This window comes from Crinia signifera, chromosome 6 (assembly GCF_055691185.1).
Source record: "Crinia signifera chromosome 6, ASM5569118v1, whole genome shotgun sequence".
Classification (NCBI taxonomy): domain Eukaryota; kingdom Metazoa; phylum Chordata; class Amphibia; order Anura; family Myobatrachidae; genus Crinia; species Crinia signifera.
In genome coordinates this window covers 37,012,574-37,025,074 of record NC_139222.1, presented here as the reverse complement: position 1 = coordinate 37,025,074, position 12,501 = coordinate 37,012,574, and the positions used below count along the sequence as shown (strand labels likewise).

The 12,501-nt window shown below is 49.1% G+C and overlaps 3 non-coding genes across 3 annotated transcripts; all 3 read left to right on the top strand.

Annotated features, from left to right (window-relative positions):
• Positions 1 to 7,652: 7,652 nt before the first annotated feature.
• Positions 7,653 to 7,725, top strand: TRNAT-UGU (transfer RNA threonine (anticodon UGU)). Its single transcript has one exon. It is a non-coding gene; the product is annotated as a tRNA-Thr (tRNA).
• Positions 7,726 to 8,020: 295 nt separating this feature from the next.
• TRNAG-CCC (transfer RNA glycine (anticodon CCC)) lies at positions 8,021 to 8,091 on the top strand. Its single transcript has one exon. It is a non-coding gene; the product is annotated as a tRNA-Gly (tRNA).
• A 426-nt stretch (positions 8,092 to 8,517) lies between these two features.
• TRNAG-CCC (transfer RNA glycine (anticodon CCC)) lies at positions 8,518 to 8,588 on the top strand. Its single transcript has one exon. It is a non-coding gene; the product is annotated as a tRNA-Gly (tRNA).
• The last annotated feature ends 3,913 nt before the right edge of the window (positions 8,589 to 12,501 follow it).

The window sequence follows — 12,501 nt, the reverse complement described above, 5'->3', positions numbered from 1 at the left end:
TGCGCGCCCCTCCCTCTCCAGCCCTATGTTGCGTAAACCATGGAGGAAAGGGAAAAAAGAAAAACCCCACAGCGCGTGATTACCGTAGCGTGCGCGCACCACCTTGTTGCCCTGGTGACCGGCGCGTGACGCAGCAAACCACTCGGACGGCGCCTTGACTTGGGGGATGCCTTTGAATTCCCGTAGCTTTATTGGTCAAGATGTGATTCCCTGGGGCTCCCAACATACAGTAGCTGCACAGATGATGACGTCACAGGGTTGTGTAATTATGTGTTGTCTGACCCCTGGCAATATTTCTCGTCACGTACCCTGTGACAGGGCAATAGGTGCGCCTTGTTGTGTTGTTTATGGCTGGGTGGAAAGCAGGTGAAATGTCTAGAATAGATAGAGACAGTCAATAAGGTGCCGCCAGAAGGTTGCCATGCAATAGGTCAACATTGACAAGAGGTTGATGCAAGTAAAATGTTGACAGCAATGGTCGACACAAGAAAAGGTCAGAGCCGGCGGTTTTTCACAATGTCTTAAAATTTTGGGGAATTTTTCAGGTACTTCCTCATCTTTGCAGCCACAGCTTACGCCAGTTACGTTAGCCGCTTTAGAATAGCACCATGGTCCGCTCGCCACGCTTCGGGCTTGGTGCGTCGCTCGCCACAACTTTACTAAAGGTAATAGATTGTGGCATACTTGCCGACTTTGGCATACTCCTTTCCGGGAGAAGCCCGGAGAGGAGTGAAAGGGGGCGGGTAGAGGCTTCGTTTTGGGGGTGGGGCACAGGTGATGTCATCAAGCCCCGCCCCCATGTCGGGCTGAAGCCTTAATTTGCGGGTCCGTGGGTGGGGGGAGGGGCTAAAAATGAAGCGAAATGACGCGAATTGCGTCATTTAGCCCCGCCCCCTCCCCGCGGACCCGCGAAGTCATAGTTTTTAGACCGCGGGGAGAGGGGGAGCCGGGGCTGTAGGGAAATGCGGGAGACTTGCCCCCCTTCCCGGGGGACCCGATTTCCGGGACCCTCCCGGCCATTCCGGGAGGGTTGGCAAGTATGGATTATGGTGTAGACACAGGAGGGTGACATGGAACCGGGGTGGTGCGGGTTACGCTACATAAGTTCCCTAGCGTAAGCTGTGGCCGCAAAGATGAGGAAGTACCCTTTTTCATACTTTACCGTTCACGTGGACTACAGTTGGGTGCGGTAAAGTACACAGAGCGAAGCGCCAGGCCCAAAGCATGGCGATGGTACGTAGTAGGCTAATTGGGGGTCCATGTTGACATTGCCACACAAAAAAAGCGTAAAAATCATGTCGACCTTTACATGTGTTGACCTTTTGCATGTGTAAACCTTTTGACCCTGTCAACCTATTACAAGTCAAACTTTTGTCTGCGTCGACGTAGTGTATGTCGGACTTTTTCCTGCATCAACATTGTGCATGTTGACCTTTTGTTGTCGACCTATTGACTGTCTACCTAAACTCTGGACCTTTCAATCCACAGCTGTGCTGATAGGTGGCACATTCTGTTGGTGGCCGGCAGGGGCACCTCTGTGGGAAGTGTCTCCTACTGGTAACCAATGGGGGCCTGAGCTACAGTTATTATTGCGCTTAGTGTGCATTGCATCTGCCCCTAAAGAGGATATTAAGTTGCAGACACAGGACGGTCAGTTATGGAAGCGCACATATGACAACATTTCCACTATGGGGTGTAAGGGAATATGTGCTATGCCATATCATGCAGATAAAATGAAATCTACCCTAAACCTTCCTACACACTAAAGCAAAGTGATATTGGCCAATATGCAGGATGACATACTGCAGGGTTGCCTACCCTCCCGCTGTGCCTCACCGCGACATTTAAATAACCCTATCTGCTGATCTCCGATGAGGGGGCGGGGCTAAAGTGGCATTATGCGTCATTTTAGCCACGCCCCCTCCACGGAGATCAGCAAATCGGGCCATTTACCACCATGGGGCAGGGCTTAATGATGAAACATTCAAGCCCCGCCCCGAAGTCCTACTGAAAGTCTCCTCTCCGGGCTTCTCCTGGGGAGGAGACTACATAGTAACATCCATTTGCAGGGAAGGGGGAACCTCCCACATCTTTCGATGGTTGCCGACCATCGAAAGATGTGAAAAGGTCCACGCATATAAAAGTGACTTTCAAGTAACTTACATATGTGTGCACACTGGGAAAGAAATGGGCGGGCAGATGAAATCCGGTGATGTCATCTGCCCGCCCCCGCGTCATGGCCATAAAATGCCGGGTGTTCCCATATGCTAATGAGGCCTCCCCACGCCCCTCTCTGCCCACTGACCAGCACTGCTGTGAACGGACCAAAATAATGGCCTATGTAACATGAGTCATCGCTAACCATCCTTTCTGTCTAAACAGGAAGTACGTCCAACCAGAAGATATCTGGTATATACCGTTAATGACTCGCGGGAGCGTACAGTTACACACTGTATGATATGCCCGATTTGTTTGTTATGATTTGCCTGGAAATCACAAGCGATGCCGATAGTGTAGTGAGCACCCAGACTAAGGGCCTGATTCAGACCTGATTGCTGGGCTGCAAGTCTTCAGAGCCTGGCGATCAGATAAATGCGCTAAATTCCACCCCTGTGCATGGCTGCGAATTCGTGCACACACATTGAAATCCATTCACCATCGAATGGATTTGCTCCTGTTCGCAGCAGCAAGTAAGCCAGGACTTACTCTGCACTGCAATGGCCGTGGTGAGAAGAAGGCTCACAACCCTGGCTCACAACGGCCGGGGAAGGCCTGTGTTTTTGGTGGAATGCCCAGAAAATGCTGGCGACATGCCCCCAAACCGGTGCCCGCTGTCATTCCCACAGCGATCGGTCAGCGATCACAGGCGTCGGAGAGGGCTCGCACATGGGCAATGTGGGCCGTACACCCAGTCCTGGTGTGTATAGGGCTTAACGCATACAGTAGGATGCGCTGCCAAGGGGGCGTGTCATACTGCCCAAAGGGCGTGTCTATGCTTATTGTTGTGAGATATTTCTATATAACAATAGTAACACTGTATTTTGGGAAGTTTTACAAAGAGCCAGCACTAACCAATTTGAAGCCCTAGGCAAGATTTTGTTTGGTGCCCCCTTGTATTGCAGCTAGTTCACCCCTCTTCCAGAACAGCACCCATCTGTACAGATTACAGCAGCAGCCAGCATCACCTATAGCAGACCTCATCCACAGAGCTGTAAGTAGACAATTTAGTGCCTTGTGCCAAGCATTAGCAACCCCACCCCCTATATTTGAAATAGGCACAGCATGTGCCAAAGGAGGGTGGATTTTCTGGGAAGGGGTGTAATCAAACAATAGTACACCAAATTCAAATTGTGCAACACAGTAGTGCAACCCCTATTCACATTACACCATGCAATAGTCCCCTTATTCACATTATGCCATACAGTAGTGTCCCTTATTCCTGTTACACCACACAGTAGCAGGGCTGCAATCAGGGGGGGTGCCATGGTGACAGTTGTCCCAGGCCCGGCCGCTCTGGCAGAGGGTAATGCCCGGGATGCTTTATCCCTGCAGCCACCACGGCCACCAGCACCCCCTTCACAAACAGCTGTGAATGGCCGTGGGTCATCGGGCAGTCAATGCCCACAACATCCACAGTACACCGCACAGAGACTGCCCTCCTCCAACCATCTTAGTGACAGCCGCCCTCGCCTGCTGCACCTTGCACGCTGTCCGGCGCTAACCTGCTCACCACAGCCTGCTAGGTAGGTACCAGCCCTGAAAGGTGCTCCCCCTTCCCTCTGCCACTGTTGTTGCATGCGGAGGGTAACGCACCTAGATTACCGCCGATGGTGAAGGCTGGTCAAATGCCGCAGGCCTTTCACTAAGCAGCGGTGGGTACTGACTGCTAACCCTCTGGCAGCTTTCTGGTTGGGATAGAAGTGGAGGAGGAACGTCCCAATGTGGAGTCTCTTTGCAGTTCTGGGGTAAGAGCCTAGATACGTTTTGGGAGATCGGGAGGATTTAGAGATGCCATTCTGGGTGAAAACTTTTTGCATTATGTGAGTGGGTGCTACCATGGGCATTATGTGTAAGCAGCAAGGAGGAGGTGCGGTGAAGGGCGAGCAGCATGTGGCCACCCGCCCATCCATCCGCTAGATGATCTCTGAGCTGGTGATTATTGTATTGGGCCTGATTCAGAAATGTGGGTATCAAATGTAGTTATTGATACCCCCTCAAATGTTGTAGCTCCTCCCACCTCTGCCCCCCACCATCTACCTAGGGCCCAGCCAATTTTGTCAGTCCCGGGCACCACGGTTAGTATCCCTTTGCCCTATACACATGTCACACACTAGTGCCTCTCTCAGGCCAGGTCTTCGCACAATATACATAATAACTGTGATGCTTGTATAATCTCCAAATGCAATTTGACCATGTGTGAACTCACCCCATGGCATAGACCAGGCAGGTCCAACGTTGGCCCTCCAGATGTTTTGAAACTACACATCCCAGCATGCTTTGAAATAGTTTTAGCATTCTCTAATAGCAAAACTGTGGCAAAGCATGCTGGGATGTGTAGTTTCATAACATCTGGAGGGCCAACGTTGGACATGCCTGGCATAGACGTATGTTTTCGGTGTATTAAATGTCCTTTTATTGTGAACGCTGAGCTGCCTGCAATTTGTATGAACTACCTATATTTATTGGATGTGCGGTTTTCCATACCAGTATCATTAGCCAGCTCATTATGGACATAAGATACTCTAATTAAACAAAGAAAGATTATTATCAAACATTCTTAAGGTGCCCATACACTGCTGCAATGTCTCGCAGCAGTGTACGGCCACCCGATACCCGCGGCCACCCGATACCCGCGAGCCGGCCCGGGACCTTCCCAGCTGCCAGGGACGCATGAGATCCATCACAATTTGTTGTGATGGATAGCATGCATCCCTGCTCCCCGCCCACATCGCTGCCGGGAGGGAGGACCAAGGTCTGGTGGTCGGACGGCCAGCAGGTCCAACCACCGGCTCAGGTCCAATGCGCACGGGACCGTGCATCGGACCTGAGGGGACATGAAACTGGGCTGATTTCACGGCCCGATTGTCGTAATCAGCCCAAATTGGCTCAGTGTATGGGCACCTTTACACATATGCTGGACACACAATGGGGCAGATTCTGGATTGCTTATAGCAATCCTTTTTGCCCCAGCTCTGACGTCACATGACCTCAGTGCCCGCCCCCTCTTCGGTGGACTCCAAGGGAAATAAAAGTCAGTTTAGACTGACTTATTTTTGATGGGGAGAGCAATCATTCGGTGGTCAGCGGCCATTAAATGATTACTCTCCCCTTAGGTTTGCGTACATCCCCTTGCATGTCACCGAGGGGATTTAGTGACGGGATGGGGGTTGGGGCAGACGTTCGCCTGGGCTGTGGGCAGCGTTTCAGGGCTCACTAAGCAGGGATCAACTGCTGCTTAGCGAGCCTTGCTGAATCAGACCCAGTGGCTGATATATTGGTTGTTCGATTGAACAGACGTTATATTGATGTAACATTTGCCAGGTAGATCCGCCAACAGCCAACAGGTAGATCCGCCAAGAGCCGGCAGTGATTGCCTTCTCAAATGGGCGGGTGCATGTTAATGTGCGCACCCAGGTGTGATGTCACGCAGCCTGATCCGAGCATATATCTGCACAGTAATTGAACGGCAGATATGTCTGAAAGGGGATGCGGTAAAAATCCCGGCTGTCGGAATCCCTACGGTCGAAATACCGATGCCGGACAGTAGTGCTGGGTGATTATGCAATCTCCAAGTGTCCAAGACGGAAGACCCGGGACACATGAAAAACCGTGCACCCCCCACTGGAAAATTTCAGCAGTTCCCTCCACCCCCAGTAAAGTAAAGACCCCACCAACCCTGCCTTACCCCTCCGCCGTGTCTATGGCCGGGACCTGCAGATCTACTTGTCTGCGGTCCCGGCACTCCTCCTGGCTCCTGCTAATGAAAAATGACCCTCACAAGAATGCTGCCCCTAACAGCAGACCGCCTCTAGCATCCTCAAAAACTGTCTGCTGTAAGGGGGTGGTTTCATTCGGAGCCAGGAGGAGCGCCGGGACCACAGACAAGTAGATCTGCTGATCCGACTCCTGCCCATAGACCCAGCGGCAGCGGTGAAGCGATAGCCCACACAGACCCCTGAGGCCCACACTTACTCAGCGCCTCTATTGTTACACCACTGTCTGGATTGAAGGCTGAGTACTCAAAACCCCAGCTACTACCCCCCTCCCAGTTCCGAGTCAGGCTAAAGCTGGGTGTATGTGAGTAGGGGGTATAAATGAAAGTCTCCATTTTCATGAATAAGCAGGCAATTCTCCCGCAATCGGGCAACCACAGAGCACTTACCGGAAAGTGGGTGGGGCAATGAGGCATAATGACATAGTTCGCTGTGAATCAAACCATCATGGCCCACCCTCAGCCAATAAGAACTGGGAATTATGACAATACATCAAGGGGCTGGTAATGTGACTTACTCTGTATTTATTTTTTAAAGCTTTCTAATGGTTTGTCCTGCATCGGTCAAACCACAAGAACACTTGTAGAAAGCCTAATCACCAAGGTGAAGGGGTCCGTTACACATGTGGAAACCAGCAGATGAGTGACCAGGTGGACCGCTGTCCATAGCGTCCTCCTATGGAAAGTCATCCACCCCGGGAAAAATCGCTGAGAAGGCCAAAAACGATCACTTTCCTTACACACTGGGCAAAATCGCCCAGTGTGTATGCTCCTGTATGCTACGATTGCTGCTAAAATCCGGTCGGCTTTGGATTTTTGCCCTATCCCCATAAAACAAATGACTATGGATACACAGTATTGAATTAAAGCATTTACATTTAAAATAAACGGAGAAAGTTTACACCTAGCATATTCAGTATTTGATACCACACACACAGAGGCTGGTCTGTTGCACTGCTTGTTACAAGATGTTTAACGTTATTTGTTTCATCTTTGCAATATTAATGAAGGATACATTATATGTACTTTAACATAGTATCAAAACTTTGTGTGATGCTATCTTCTTATTATGTAACAGCTCCGAGGCATGCTGCTGACTGTACACATAAACCCGTGCAGGTGCCTGCCATATACATACATACACTCCATCCCGGTCGCGTCGCATCGCAGGAGATCCTGTGCAGATTGCAGTCACTGTGCAGCCGATCGATCGCAGCCTAGATCCAGCGCACATACTGGAGACGGTTTGATCCTGTTAATGTTATTAGCATATTTCACACTGAATCATTGAGCTGCGAATCTGGACATCGCATTCCTGCATAGAACTCTGCACAGGATCGGAGCAGGCTGGAGGTTTATGCAATATAGTCACAGTAGCCACTCAGCAAGGCCGATTGCTAGTAGATCTACAGATAACGCAGTGCAAACGGGCTGGAGCTGTCATTGATCACACCACATTCCTGCACAGAACTCTGTGCAGGATCAGTGTAGCAGGGTGACGTCACGCATTATAGTCACAGCAGCCAGCAATGGGACTGAACCCTATCGCTAATAGATATGCAGATAGAATACAAATAAATAGTGATATTCTCCTGCAAAGACGGAGCAGCAGGAGGAGAGGCTACTAGCAGGCAGGCGGTGAGCAGCAGGCAGTGTGCAAGGCTCCATAGCTCAGGGGTTAGAGCACTGGTCTTGTAAACCAGGGGTCGCGAGTTCAAATCTCGCTGGGGCCTGGACTTGTATTTTGCATTTTTTATTTCCATAATATACTCCGGACTGCTCTGACTGCTTCTCTCTTCCATAGGCGCTTTATTCGCATTTTAATACATATAATACCATTGCAAAAAGTACATGGTCAGTGTACAGGAATATTAATGGAGTATATCTGGATATTATATGCAGTGACACGTGTATGTAGTCATGAGTACGATTTAATAATGGCCATCACGTACGTAGGATTAGCAGAACGCCTATATGGACAGGACATAGAGTCCTTTTCAATCAGATGCACACCTCCAGCACACACAGGCGCTAGTAGTGTAGGGGTATCATGCAAGATTCCCATTCTTGCGACCCGGGTTCGAGTCCCGGCTAGCGCAGCTCGATTTTTGCAGCTGGTGGGGTTAATATTTCTTGTATAACTGTAGCCATTTCTAATTTAGCGTCATATGTATCAATCGTTTAGTAGCAGTGATAATCCTTGCCAATATACGGAGTTTATTGTTAGTCTATTCTGGTCTGTGATAGTATAATGGGGAGGTCAGCTGTGGGGGAAGCAGGAGGATAAGCCGGCTGTGCAGAGATCTGATTGGCAGCTCGCAGAGATGTCTGTGACTGCGTTATATGTCTGTGCGCTTACATGTGGTGGGGGATTAACATACTGTTGGTACTGGTAGCTGCCATATAGGCGATATATACATAGACAATCCGATTGTACATTACAGATCAGCATAATATGCTATCACAGCAGCAACGTCATACTCTGCTGACATCACCATTCTGTGTTACCAGCATAACTAGCAGCAGCGCCAGTAGTGTAGGGGTATCATGCAAGATTCCCATTCTTGCGACCCGGGTTCGAGTCCCGGCTGGCGCAGATTAATCTTTTTTAAATATATATATTTTTTGCTGAACTCATTGATATATGCTTATATGCAAACCAGTGTACATTGTCTGCCCCAGTTCTGGTAATACCTCTTTGATTTCTTAGTAATTGCATTATATATAGCATTATATATATATAGTGGGGACACTGTGAAAGGGAAATGTACATGTGATGGCCATTCATTCAATGTTACCCAGGACTACATACATGTGTAAAAGTGCATATAATATTCCTGTACACTGACCATATATTTCTTGCACTGTAGATAATGTGCTTATAATGCAAATGGCAGAGATTGCATAGTCAGATGTGGTAGTGTGTAATGACACAGCACACAACATTCTAATTACATGCTCTCATATACAAATATGACCAACAATCATTTAATATAAGCTCATCCCAGGATTTGTACTGTGTTGCAATCCAAGGAAATGCAATACTTTGAAAAATATAAATTATTTGTGCAGTCTATAACAATATATTACTCATTATTTCATTGATTCATTATTCGAACAGCACTCAAGATTTCTTTCCCCCCCCCAAGATTAAAGTGTATGATGGAGAAGAGAGAGAAATCAATGGCCCAAAGGGTGTGGGTTGTTAGGTCTACACCAACTAGGTCGACAAGCAATTAGGTCGACACCACTAGGTCGACAGGCAGCAATGTCAACATGTGTCTAGGTCGACAGGACATTAGGTCAACACAAGCATTAGTTCGACATAGGCAAGGTCCACAGTCAAAAGGTCGACATGGCGTTTTTCACAGTTTTTTTACCCGAATGTTGATACAGTCGACATGGACACAGTTTGAAGTGCACCGAATCCCCTTGTATCGCTCGCTTCGCTTTCGATGCTTCGGGCACGGTCCCTGGCTATGTTTGGAACACTATTTTATTCTCCCACCACACCCTAGTGGATGGTAGGGCATGAAATACCGCCTTTCGGCACATGTCGGCTCCAGCGAAAAAACCCATGTCGACCTTTTGACTGCCGACCTAGCCAATGTCGACCTAATGCTTGTGTCGACCTAATGACCTGTCGACCTAGATCCATGTCGACCTAGACACATGTCGACCTTGACCCATGTCGACCTAAACCCATGTCGACCTTGCTGCCTGTCGACCTAGTGGTGTCGACCCAATGCTTGTCGAGCTAGTTGGTGTAGACCTAGTGAACCTATCCCGGCCCAAAGACAGAAACAGAAGATTGACACTTATAGGTCTAAAGGCCCCCATACACTAGTCCAGGACAAGTCGGACCAGTTTGCTCTCGGGAGTCCCCAGCAGCTCCCCGGGAGGCTCCCTTACGATTTGGCACTTGATGTGCCATTTTTACATGCAATAAATCTCCCGGGGAGCTGCAGCAGCGGTGGGGCAGGCATCGGCATCCGTGGGTCGGGCAGCAGGTTCCTTGTGGCGACGGGCAGCCAGCGGCAGCTGTGAGCTTGTAAGCGCTATTTGCTGGGCGGCGGGACGGGAAGCGCTGCTGAATTTGAAAACATATTTTGAAACGACTGTCCGAATGCTGATTGGCTGAAAAGTGCTATACAAGCTCACAGCCACTTGTGCCAGCCCCCTGCCGCACGGATCCCACTGCCCGCCACCAGCCGCACGGACCCCACTGCCTGCCACCAGCCGCATGGAACCCGCTGCCCACCACCACTGCATAGATGTGTGCCAACGGTGCTGCGCCATGTAAAGTATTACGCTAATATAACATAGTGATATCCACATATCCGCAAACAATAAGTATCCAAGGAAGAAATACATCAAAACGTTGAACAAGTAGACAAGTTGCCCATAGCAACCGGACGTCTGATTGCTAACATTTATCAAGAACATTCCATAAAATTAAAGGTGGAAGCCGATTGGTTGCAATTGCCAATTTCTCCACTCACAGAAGGCTTGATACAGTACATCTCACCCTAAGAGCTGGAATAACAGCAAAGCAGTGCCAGTACCTGCAAGCAAAAGTTAAACTACAACACTTCCATACAATGTGCCTGCCCCACCACTCCTTGTTTCAATTAGGACAATTGAGAACAGCAGTAATTATTAGAATTGTGATCTCCTTATTTCCCATGCTCAAATCACAATGCTGAGAGCGGTTCCTGCATTGGAGAAAACACACTGGAGACAAGACCCTCTGAATATGGTTAGTTGTGGTGGCAAGCATTACCTCCTCAAGCTTATTTCCTTGCGTCTCCAGTATTCAGTCACCAGAAGCCTCCTGTCACTTATACATTATGGACAAATCAAACTGGCAAAATTTGTGAGTGCTACACCCAAGTTCATAATAGGCCATAATAGGCCACGTGGCAGTAGGTAACAGGTAACAGGTAGAGGCAGCAGGTGGTAGGGAGGGTCCCAAAGTGATGGGGAGAGGCAGAGAGTGACAGATAGAGGCAGTGGGTTGCAGGGAGAGGCAGTGCATGACAGGAGGATGCAGTGGGTTACGGGGATGTAGAGAGAGAGAGAGAGAGACAGTGGGTTACAGAGAGAAGTAGAGGGTGACAGGGAAAGGCAGAGAGTGACAGATAGAGGCAGTGGGTTGCAGGGAGAGGCAGTGCATGACAGGAGGATGCAGTGGGTGACGGGGATGTAGAGAGAGAGAGAGACTGGGTTACAGAGAGAAGTAGAGGGTGACAGGGAAAGGCAGAGAGTGACAGATAGAGGCAGTTGGTTGCAGGGAGAGACAGTGCATGACAGGAGGATGCAGTGGGTGACAGGGATGTAGAGAGAGAGAGAGAGACAGTGGGTTACAGGGAGAAGTAGAGGGTAACATCGAGAGGCAGTAGGTGACAGCAAAGGTAGAAGATGACAGCACTGGGCCCAGGGGCAGATCGAGGAATAAATGACAGGGGGGGCACCTTGATGGGATCTAGGGGAATGGGGTGTTAGTGGTGCCAGTGTGCCCGCTCAGAGAACGGAGAGAGAGAGAGAGGAACAGAGAGGACAGGAATGGAATTATAAATAGACCCTGGCATTTAAACCACACAGGCCCATCTTGGCGGCAAAAGTGAAGGATGTAGTTATGCATGCTCTGGGAAAGGGTGTGTGGCCACTCAAAAGGGGGCGTGTCCTTGAGTGTAGTGTACCACAACATATACCACTTCTACACATTATGCAACAAAATTGTAGACCCCATTATACTTGCCCCTTACACATGATGCCAAATGGATTGAGACAAATTTCAAATAATGCCACACGGATTGAGCCAAAATTCTAATTTTTACACGTTACATTACATTACACGTTAAGCCACACACCATAATGTCTATTACGTATTATGCCAAACACCGTAATGCCTATTACAAATTATGCTACATAAGTGCTGCTTATCTATATGCTTGTTGCCAGGTGCAATTACATGTTCATTGCAATGTGGGATTACACGCTCGTTGCCAGGGGTTCTATGCTAATTGTCATGTGGGATTACATGCTCATTGCCATGTGGGATTACATGCTCGTTGCCATGTGGGAATATATGGCCGATTCGATGGTCTGGACAGTGGAGAGACACTGCAATTTGGTGCTCCACCAATTTATAGCACTTTATAAACTACAGGTGTGTGTGGTTTGACGAGACGACATCACGCCACACTTACATCATCTTGCGCACCAGAGCTCTCTCTTATCCTCCCCCTGTGGTATGCTGTGTTGCTTGTGAAGGAGGAGGGACTGGGAGGGCTGCTTGCTGCTTTTGTCTGCTCCTGCTCCTCCTCCAAGGAGAAGATGCCCAGCGGCGGCGACAGTAGGCAGGATAGACACATCCAACATTGTCAGTAGCAGAGAGTGTATTGCAATAACATAGTCAAAGGTCAGGATAAGGTAGCATGAAAATGCTACCTCTTTGCCTAATAAGGAGTATCTATGGTGCAGAAGACGATGATATTGGCTCACTG